The following is an 11,582-nucleotide window of genomic DNA, read 5'->3' as shown; positions in this document are numbered from 1 at the left end:
ATTATTTAAGTTTATATTTTTTTTAATAATGGGGTGTACTTATCATTTTGTGAGGTGTAAATAGAACTCCCCTAAAAATTATAACATTAATACTAAATTAAGACCATTTGACCCCTAAAGAGTAAAAGAAGAGCAACTAAAATAGTAGCTTACTGTAGTGTAAATAAAAGGAAAGAAAAAGAAATAATTAAAATGATAAATATCATTAAAGTCAAAACAAAAACTCCACTAAATTGTAATTAAGTACTTACAAGAAAAAAACCGTAATTAATAAATTAATGATAAAAAAAAGCAAACTATAATTAGTCCAGAACTCCGCCACACACTTTCCCTCCGGCGGTTTGGAAGGGCTGGAACTAGAAAAATAATAGTCTCAACTCTCAACACTCCATTGTTTGACAGCCATCACTATCCCAAAGTAAAATAAAACTACATATAATATATTCAGATTAATTATAAAACGTAAGAGTTAAATTTGGATCTATATAAAAGAAATTGATAAGAGATTTCGAATGAAGAAACAAACCTTTGAGACTTGATCTTTGAAATATTGACATCATAGAAGGAAAAGTATAATATTGATACAATTCAAATGCAATAATCATAAAAAATAGATAAATCATCCAAGAAAGTACAAAAACCTCCAAAAGAGGCACAAAAAACCTCCAAAGTGGTACAATTAGTCAAAACATACCATGTGAGACTCATATTTAATTATATGTGATTTAAGAGGTATGCAATAAAAATGTGAAAATCTGAAAATAGAATGACCTGGTGAGTGTGGCGGAGGAGCTCGCTAGAGTTAGGCGGGGTTGGATCGCCGGAACACAATTGAGGCGGCGGCCATAGCAGCAGCGGTTTCTCCGACGAGATCCGACCCTGATGTAACAGATATGAACCTAAGAGCAAAACAAATTTAAGCAGGGAACAAAGGGAAGAAACCAAAAGATACAAAAAAAAAGGCCATAAGACGAATCGGAATCACGTTGCTAAAATGAGTAAATTAACATCAATCCAAACCAAATGATTTAGCTGGTAGCTTCTAGTTATACTGCGGGCTGGACTTTTAGATGAGACAATGCTAAAGCCGTATACTTGGTTGGGACTCATCTCAGATTAGAATTTGGAACAAAAACCGGATAAGTTTACAATATATATATATATCTATTCTATATAAAGTGTCTCTATATAACTGAAATTGTTGGTTTTGAGAAATTTATGGGTAACTTTTAATTTTTATTTAATAAAATAATAAAATATTATTTATATATAATAAAATAATAATAAAACAAATCCTACTAATATTTGAACTGATATTAAATATTCTACAATCACACCCATTTAAAAAGAAAACGTCACTTGAATTACCTCTGCCTTCAATTAAATCAATGTTAAAAGCCACCATTGTTACTACCTCTTACTACGCACAAAATTTTTCTAAAACCATCGAGAAAGAAAAGCAGAGCCTTTTAGGCACACAAGTCGAAGTGCTTACAATAGAGAAAGCGTACTGTCTAGGACTGTCTTCACAAATATAATTAAGGGAAAACCCATAATATATTAGTTTATTTCAACAAATCACTAATATACATAAATTGGGTGGGTAACCACACTACGTTAAACTTAAAGACTAATGCACAAATCAGATATGTCATAGTTTTAATTGAGAACACATTGAAAAACTACAAATAAATCCTTGCCCTTGTTTATGTAGGGAAAAAATTCAAGTTTGAATTGCTTTCTGTAGTATTCTATTTATATTACGAAATATTTTAATAATTCCTTTATATATTCAAAATAAAATAAAATAAAATGGTTTATTAATAAAAATAAAATGGTTTATGAGAAATTCATGTTAACTTTTTATTTATATTAAAAATAAAATAGTTTATTATTAAAAATAAAATGGTTTATGAGAAATTCATGGGTCACTTTTTATTTATATATAATAAAATAAATAAAATAAATCCTATTAAATCCAAAAAAAATATACGATTAGGTTTTTGCTGTTGTACATCTACGATTGAGTTACATAATAAATCCTATATGCATTCGTTTACGGAGCAAAGTTTTTTAAAGTTACTTAATAATTACATGTATGCTGCAAACACAATATACAAAAAATAAAGAAGAATATAGAAGAAAGAAGAGACCATTATTCACATCTAGAAAGGCAGTAGAGATAATAATAGAAGCTTTTTATTTTTTTTATCAAATTTTTTTTTTCTTTTTGAATAAAGATAAATATGAAATTTTAATCGTATAGAGTTTTATTTTAATAAAATATAGTATTTTAAAATAATTTAAATTCAAATAATTTAATAGTATTTTGTTATTAAATACTATCACTTTTTGTTAAACATGGTTTTCATTTTTTGTCGACACTCCTATATTCAATTTATCAACGAAAAAAATAGACAATCCACATATATGCGGACCCAGCTAGAATAAAAAGTGCAAAATACAAAAATTACACTATTGTCTCTATCGAAGCACATGAAGATTGAAATCCACTAATGACTATCATTAGTTTCCTTATATATCTACAATTTTTAGATAAATGCTATCTTCAATTATCAACAATTTAGAGATTGATTTTTAATTTTCTTTTTATCTTACACCCATTTAAGTAATGTTTCTTTAAGTATTGGAACATCACCTTTTAATTTATTTTTGGATTAACTTAAGAGCATATTTAAATCATCAAGCTTTCTTAAACACTAATATATTACATTCGGTATTCACTTTTAATTGACAACATTATAAACTATAATATTTAAATACACATAATAATAATCTCACCTAATAACTAATAATATTTTTTCTTTAATTTTTAATTATATCACTTTCAAATAACATAGAAAAAAACTAACATAAAATTTAGTATACGTGCCTCGCACGTAATTTGTGCTAGTATATATTTATATATATACTAGGTGATTGTTACGTGCCAAGACACGTAGTGTTAGTTTTATTTAATATTTTAGTTTTTTTTTTATTTTAATCAATAATTAAAATAGTATAATTATTTGAACGATTTGTTTTATAAAAATAAAATATGCGTCAATATATTTAGTAAGTAAAACATAGTTGTGTTATAATAATATATGTTATTAATAGTAAAATATACATTAATCTTCTAATTGAAAAAAGTTCTATTATCTCATTTCAAATCTAATAATAGCTACACAACTATATATTTATAGACTTTCACATTCTTTGCAAATTACTAATAAGCACCAATAATATTTTCATATTCTAATATTTTTCAACATTCTCCTCTTGGTGGTAAAATTAAAAATAAAACTAAAAATAAGCACAAACATATAAGGTAAATACTAATTACAGCCCATTTCATTTTCTTTTTATTTTTTAAGCCCAAGCCCAAAAATCTCTAAGCCAACACAATCAATCTTCTTCTTCTCCGATAGCAATGAGTTGCCCCTTCTGTAATTATTTATGTTATTTTTTTTAATTAAATTCTCTTACATATACAGTCTCACATATATATATATTCATCTATACATTTTATCTTTTCTAGGTGATTACAGAAGGGGCAACTCAGTCTCACATTTATATTATCATTTCTAGACATTTTATCTATATTTTTCTTTTTTAAAAAATAAATAAAAAAAATTATTAATATTCTCCCAAGGTTTGTTAGCGAGATATGTGGCAAGATGATTTTTTTAATTTAAAAAGAGATTATTAATATTTAATTTTTTTTTTTAATTTTTTGGGTTTAATTATTGGGTTTATTTGTTAACGGGAGATCAAACCTAATCGTTAAATTTAACAGAATATTCTTTTATTTTTAAGTATATTCTGTTAAACCAAGAAATGTTAAACCAAGAAATGCCGTTAGATAGGCACTTTTAATATATAAAGATATATTTATAGAGTGATTCTAAAATGCACCCCTTAAAAGAGATGTACTGATGCACCATTGACTTATTTCGCCATCCAGAAGATTTTTAAGTCTATTTTTTTATAGCTATTTAAGATAACCTACAAAATTTTGAGAAATTCAGAATAATTTACAATATAAAAAACAATGTTCAAACAGTCTATTTTACACGCGTATAAATAAAATAGTCACGCGGGCAACACACTGTTTGAACGTATTTTTTGGTGTACCAAACTTTTCCATATTTTTTAAAATTTTGCAGGATGTCTTAAATAACTATAACGTACATGACCATGAAAAAAAATTTGACTAAAAAATTATTTCGGGTGCTAAAATAGATAAGGGTACATCAATATATCTATTTTAAGGAGTGCATTGTAGAATTTCCCTATATATATTTGAATGATTTTTGTTTATACTTTTAAACATTTCCTTAACTATATACGTAGGGGTGATTCTACAATACACCTCCTTAAAATGGATGTATTAATGTACCTTCTACTTGTTTCAGCATCCAGAAAAAAAAATTAGTCTAATTTTTTTCATATTCATGTACGTTATAGCTATTTAAGATATCATACAAAATTTTAAGAAATTCGGAATAATTTACAATATAGAAAATAATGTTCAAACAATCTATTTTACACGCGTATAAAATAAAATAGTCACGCGTGCAATATACTACTTGAACACAATTTTCGGCGTGTTAAATTTTTTCGAATTTCTTAAAATTTTGTAGGATGTCTTAAATAAGTATAATTTACATGACCATGAGAAAAAATTTGACTAAAAAATAAATTTGGATACTAAAATAGATAGAGATGCATCGGTGTATCCCTTTTAAGGGGGTACATTATAGAATTTTCCTATACGTAGAGAGGAAAGTGCATTTGTAACGGTGTAGAGATTTATTTAAATTAAAAATTAAAATCTTAAATTCAAACTAATATAAATTAATTAATTCATAACAGAATTTTTAGTTTTTACATTAAATATTTAAAATTATCATAAACCTAACAAACACGATCTTCTTTATTTAAAAATTTCCTAGTGTTACTAGAACAAGGATTCTTCTTTATCTGAATATATATATATAAATATATGGGTGACTATTCAATGGTTACATTTTTATTGTAACCATATAGTTACATTTTTTTTTAACCTGTAATAGCAGGTTACTAATAGGTAGACTTTCCTTTTTTAGATTTAATTAATTATAATTAACTATTTTCTTAAAATAATTAATTAAATAGTACACATTCCTTTTTTAGAATTATTTAATTATAATTAACTATTTTCTTAAAATAATTAATTAAATATTTAACAAGACCTCTTTTAGCAATTAATATTTATATTTAAATCCTTACTTGAATTATTTTAATAATTAAGCCATTTAATTATAATATTTACAATAAAATTTATTTTTTTCACAAAAATTAAACTTATTTTGACACAAATTAAAATTCTCTTCTTATAATAAATTTTCAAATAATTAATTATTTTTAAATGATATTTAATTATTTTGTTACAATTATATGAACTAAGTATGAGGCCTCAAGCTAATCAATCGATAACAAGTGCAGCTATTTTTTTCTAAAAAATCCTTCAACTTATTTCATTTTTTACTTTTTAAATATTTAAATAAAAAAAAATTAAATAATTAAGTGTAATAATTTAAAATTAAGATTACAAGTATAATAAAATTTAAATTATGAAATTATATGTGTATAATTTTAAATTATAAAAAGTTTTGCTATAAAATTTTAAATAATTTAAGTATAAAAAAATAAATTACTAAAAGATCCTTATATAGTAATAAATTGTAAAAAATTAATTAATAATTATAATTAATTTAATTTTAAAATATAATTAATCTTAATTAAAGTTTTATAAGGAAATAAATGATTAGGTCACTTTCAGGTTACAAGTTATTTATTATTTATTTTTATTTAATTTCCAAATTAATCACAACCATTTAATAGTAATCCAATGGCTTAAAAAAATGTAACCATGATGGTTACAATAAAAATGTAACCATTAAAACCTCTTCCATAAATATATATTTGAATGATTTTTATTTTAATTTTAAGTTTCTGCTACTACTACTACTAGGACTAGGATATTGGTATTACGTAACTATATAAATCGAGCAAATCAGTAGAGCATTTCTAAACATAATTTCATTTCCAATTTCAATTATTTATTGTAAAGAAGAGAATTAGTGAAAAATGAAGAGATCGAGAGAAGATGATGATGATCATCATCATCATCGTGATGATAACACTAAAAATGATACTCTGCTGCCTCTCACCAATACCATGCCCACAATTCTTACCACTAATAGTAGTAATAATAATAATAATAACAATAATAGTTCAACTCATGATCAAAAACGCCCTAGATTCAAAATAAAGATTCTTATAGGGATGCCAAGCTATCGTTTTCTACCAAAAAATTCATTTGATGCAATCACGCCTACTACTTTAACTGATACCGAAAGATTATGCTCTGAAGTATTAAATGACCGTTGTGCTTTAGTCACTTCAGGAAAAAGTGACCAGTACTATTTCAAGCATGCTGAGAAAAATAAATACGAAAAACTTATGTTTAAATGTGAAGATGAGATGTTTGAATTTGACATGTTGGTGGAGTTTGTGAAAGCAACAATCAAGAATGTGGCACAACTCATGGAGAAGATCAACGACAACATCGACATCGCAGAAATGATGCGTATTGAAGATTACTTGACACCTCAAAATCTTAGATGTATTAAAAAGTTGTACAGCGAGCTTGGAGTTGATGATATTGTGGATGCGATGAGGAAGAACCCTCTTGGTATGTCGCCTTTTATATTAAGAGAATTGGAACAAGAATATGAAAAGTTGGCGAGACGTCGTTGTGATAAGAATAAAGATTGGGCAGATGTGTACAAGAAGAACTATCGCAAGTCACTTGGCAGACCACTCAATAGAAACTGTCAAAACATTAAGAACTCATCTTAATTAATTAATAAAAGTAGGTTGTTTTGAAATTAATTTATTATGTATGTAGCATACTGTTCAATATTTGGTTTAATATATAAAGTATTTTATTTTTTATTCTGTTTTTTTTAATTAACATTGGTCTTAATGAAAATGAGAATAATGAGGTCATTGATTAATGAGTTTGTTATATCATAATTAACTAACTAACATAACTAACATTTTATACGTTAAGAGAAGCAATCTTATAATTTTTCAAAATACAATTTTTTAAACAAACACCTTAATAGTGTTGGTAAACAATTGCATCAATCAAATAGATGTTTAAGAGCAATTACATCAATCAAAAATGTAAAAAAAAAAAAAAAACTCAAAATGATGGGGAAGTTTTTCTATTTCATAATTAAACCATATGAGAAAACAATTTAAGCACAAAAAATGAGGTTTTTATAGATAGATGTTTTCAAGCTTTCAAAACATAAATAAACGACCTCTGATGAATGAAATAAACTGTGACAATAATAATGAATCTATGATTTTATAGGTGACATACACTTTGAACTATATAAATATAGTGGAAATTACAGAAAGAGAATAAAGTGTTTAATTGATTAAAAATGGACAAGTATAAATGTCTTCTACTAAATATACTTATTATTACAAAGTAGAATATGGTGGAGTTTTCTATATACTAGACGTATGTTATTAGACCTAAAAAAAATTTATTAATTAAAATATTAATTTAAAGTCAAATTGATCATTTGTGAAGAATCTTAACCACGAATAATATTAAAATATTGACTTTATAGACTTTAAGTATTTTAAAAATATTTATATTCTTGAGATGTTTGATATTGTTGGAGAACTATTTTTTACATAATTATTTTTTGCTTATTTTAAAAATAGTCGCGTATAATACAATAGGATCATCATTATAGAACTTTAATAAGTTTTTTTTTTTTTTTTTAAAGAAAATGTAGTTTTTAATTAATTTAAGAAATATTATATTTTATTAAATTATCTTAAGATTTTTTAATTCTTACTAATAGTTTTGAATTGATATAATTCTTACTAATTATTTAATAAATTAGGTATTTTAGATTATAAATGTAAATAATATAAAATGCTAAGTCTTTAAAGTGGCTTTTTTAAAAGTTAAAAGTACTTTTTGAGAAAGTTATTGCTTAAAAAGTATTTGGCAAAATAAAAAAAAAAAAATTAACATTAAAATTTTACTCTTTTTTTCTTGGATGGGATGGATCCAGTCCAATCCAATACACATTGGACCTAAAATATTGGATGGATCCGATCCGATCCAAAAAATTCTAGGTCTAAAATATTGGATAAACCTAAATTAAACCAATAAATATATATGAAATACATCCAATAGATAGAATCGATCCAATCCAACATCCAATGGATGTTGGATAGATTGGACCACTGAAATTGATTGGATCAGATCGTATGGTAAAATCTAACATCCAATATATGATTGGATCGGATCTGGATAGACCTAAATGTTGGATATTATTTTGCCAGGATCTTAGATCTACTCACAAGTATGTTTATTAACATCCTAAATATGAACTTTCTAAAACGATAAATTAAACACATATAAAGTTTAGGAAACCTTACATTGGGTGCAGCGGAATATAATGACTCCTTCCGTTCAGATATCTAGCCCTTGATTCCTTTACGTAGCGAGCATTATCAATATCTGAACCTGGATCTCTTTCTCTGAATCTTTGATGCTGAAACTCCTTTGCTGATGATCTTTCTTCACGATCTTCCTCACTATGATTGAGGTATCACTTGATGTGTGTGGGCACTACTCAAATCACTAAGGATTTCGAAATTCTAAGGAAGAAGAGAGAGAGTGGTCAGCTAAAGATAGGGAGAGAGAAGGCTCAGTTTTTCTGGATAGAAAAAGTCAGAAGAAAAGTCATATTTTTCTGAAGCCTTCACTATCTATTTATAGCATTCCACTCGGGTTAGATTTGAATTATATGGCATTAAAATAATGAAAAAATCAATTTAAAATGCTACAATAGGTGGCCGGCCATGCCTTTAATGGATTGGGCCTTGGGCTTTGCAATTTTGCAATTTTAACACGTTTTGTATCTGATTTTCTCAAAAATGCCAATTTCTTAATTCAAACATTTAAATGCCAATTCTAACTATTTAATAACTATAAATAATTATTAAATAATATTGTCATTTATCATATTTATTAATTGAACCATACAAAGTATCATAATTAACAAATATGCCCCTATAAACTCTTTCTTTACAATTTCGCCCTTACTTAGTGAAAAATTCACAAATAGACATAGTCTAATTTGAGAATTATAATTGATTAATCAAAACCAATTACATGAGTCTTACAAGCAATATTATCTCAACTAGTGGGGGGACCATGGGTCTATATAACCGAGCTTCCAATAAGTAGATCAAGAATTTAGCACTAAAATTCACTAGCTTATTAATTCTTCGTTGAATCCACGCATAGAACTTAGAATTGCACTCTCAGTTATATAGAATGCTCTATATGTTCCACCATATAGACACATCATTAGTTATCCATTGTTATAATCCTAATGTGATCAATGATCCTCTATATGAATGATCTACACTGTAAAGGGATTAAATTACCGTTACACCCTACAATGTATTTATTCATTAAAACACTTGACCCCGTATAAATGATATTTCAGCTTATGTGAAATGAGTACTCCACCATTTATGTTCGTTTGGTCAAGCTCGAAGGAGATCATCCTTTGCTTACTATTCGCCAGATAGAAGCTATAGATTCCATGTTTATGTTAGCGCTCCCACTCAATTGCACTACCGTGTTCCCAAAAAGTACGTATCACCCTGACCAAAAGGTAGGCTTAACTAACAATTCAAGGAACACGAATAGCCTTTCAAGATTGAGCCTAATCATAACAGGATTAAGATCATTTGATCTAGGATCAACTAGGCGATATTGACTTGAATAGATTTTACGGTAAGTTTAATTAAATCTAAGTCAAAGTTCAATATCGGTCCCTTCCGATGCATACTCCATGCATCCAACCTGAGCTTTACTTTAACCAATGCTCTAGAAAGAACATAGCACTTCTCCAAATGCAAGTAAACTCTGTTGTAGATTATCATATCAGTAAAACCCTATGTCTGATAAAACTAGGAAAACTTTATTCACATAGTCATGTTTACTTTCCAATGTGTTGACAGCACAATAAACAGGATCAAGTATGTGAAAAGGGTTTCAGATGAATTTATACATTATGTACATATAATCATGAAATAAATCATGTGAACCATTCAACATTAAATGTTATTTTTGATCTTTATTAATAAGTAAATCTGATTATATTGAAATGAGTTTTATTTAGGGCATAAAACCCAACAAACTCCCACTTGCATTAATATAAAACAAAAAGTGCGTTTCAAATAATCTCAACACCTTGATATACAAATCAAGTGTAGTAGTAGTAAACTCCTCGTAATAGGATCTGAAAGGTTGAATTAAACACAACCTTTTCTCCACCATTACTCTTCCTTTAATCACAAAATCATTGATAATGTGAAATTCCTCTCTATATGTCTACTCTCTTGGGATACTAGATTCTATACCTTTGGCAACTACTTTTGGTTAATCAGGAAATTAACACTAGTAATTTAAGGCAATTTGGAATGGTGCCAAAGATGTATAGAACTTTCCTTAGACTGAATAAGTACATTTCCTGCAGCTTTAACATTCAGTCTCTCTCTGGTAGACCTAGAGACTTCAGATAGGTTTTTACACTTCTCCAAAATCACTATTCCACCCCCAGAGTAACCACCATCTTATCAGAAAGATTTACTAGCACAAAGGCAAATTTCGAAATCTGATATGGTGTAGTCTAAGAGTTTTAAACACACCCTTATAGACTAACATATAGTTCCTCTTCTTTATCTTAAGATTTACTTGATTGTTTTCCAATGTTCTTCTTCTGGATTAATCTGATACCTACTCATTACTCCCACTCAACAGCAGGTGTCTGGTCTAAGGCATACAAAAGCATATCTAAGACCTCTCACTGTTGATATAAGAAATTCTTTCATGGCTTTATCTTTTCTGGAATAGTTAAGACTTTTCCTTAGATAAATAAAATCTATGCCTAAGAAGTTGTGAAGCTTCTATAGATTGCCATTAGAAAGAAAATGCTTCAGCATCTTACTAAAATAAGTTGCTTGCGTTAGAGTAAGTCATTACCAGGTATACCACAAGCCATAGGTTTAGATAAACTCAAACCTATAATACTAGGAACAGGAAGTTTTGTTAAGTCCATTGAATGGACTTATAAACGTAAATTTCCTTTTATGTCCTTGTAATAGAAAACTTAAGGTTACTCCATGTGAATGGATTAAACCATAGTTCTATTGGCTTTCTTCTTAGTTTCTTGTCTTGACAATCCATTACTTGTTTAAACTCACAATGGATTTTAATCACTAGTGTCTCCCAAGTAATAAGAAGGTGAGTTCCTAGAAACTCTCCCACTACGACAAGGTACCGTGAATTATGTCTAAGAAAAACTAAATGGTATTGATCTCTTCGGTTGTGACAAGACAACAGAGGCAGTGGGATCATCATATATCAAATAAGATGATAGAACACTTTTGGAATCAAGAATAATATCTCCTTTATTTTC

The 11,582-nt window shown here is 27.3% G+C and overlaps 1 long non-coding RNA gene across 1 annotated transcript; it reads right to left on the bottom strand.

The window, feature by feature from the left end:
* Positions 1 to 205: 205 nt before the first annotated feature.
* LOC115725644 (uncharacterized) lies at positions 206 to 1,157 on the bottom strand. The gene is made up of 2 exons (XR_004013435.2): positions 1,021 to 1,157; positions 206 to 899 (listed from the first exon to the last, which is right to left on the bottom strand). It is a non-coding gene; the product is annotated as an uncharacterized LOC115725644 (long non-coding RNA).
* Positions 1,158 to 11,582: the final 10,425 nt, after the last annotated feature.

This window comes from Cannabis sativa, chromosome 6 (genome assembly GCF_029168945.1).
Source record: "Cannabis sativa cultivar Pink pepper isolate KNU-18-1 chromosome 6, ASM2916894v1, whole genome shotgun sequence".
NCBI classification, from domain to species: Eukaryota; Viridiplantae; Streptophyta; class Magnoliopsida; order Rosales; family Cannabaceae; genus Cannabis; species Cannabis sativa.
Note: the sequence above shows the minus strand (reverse complement) of the source record. Positions and strands in the feature narration are given on the sequence as shown.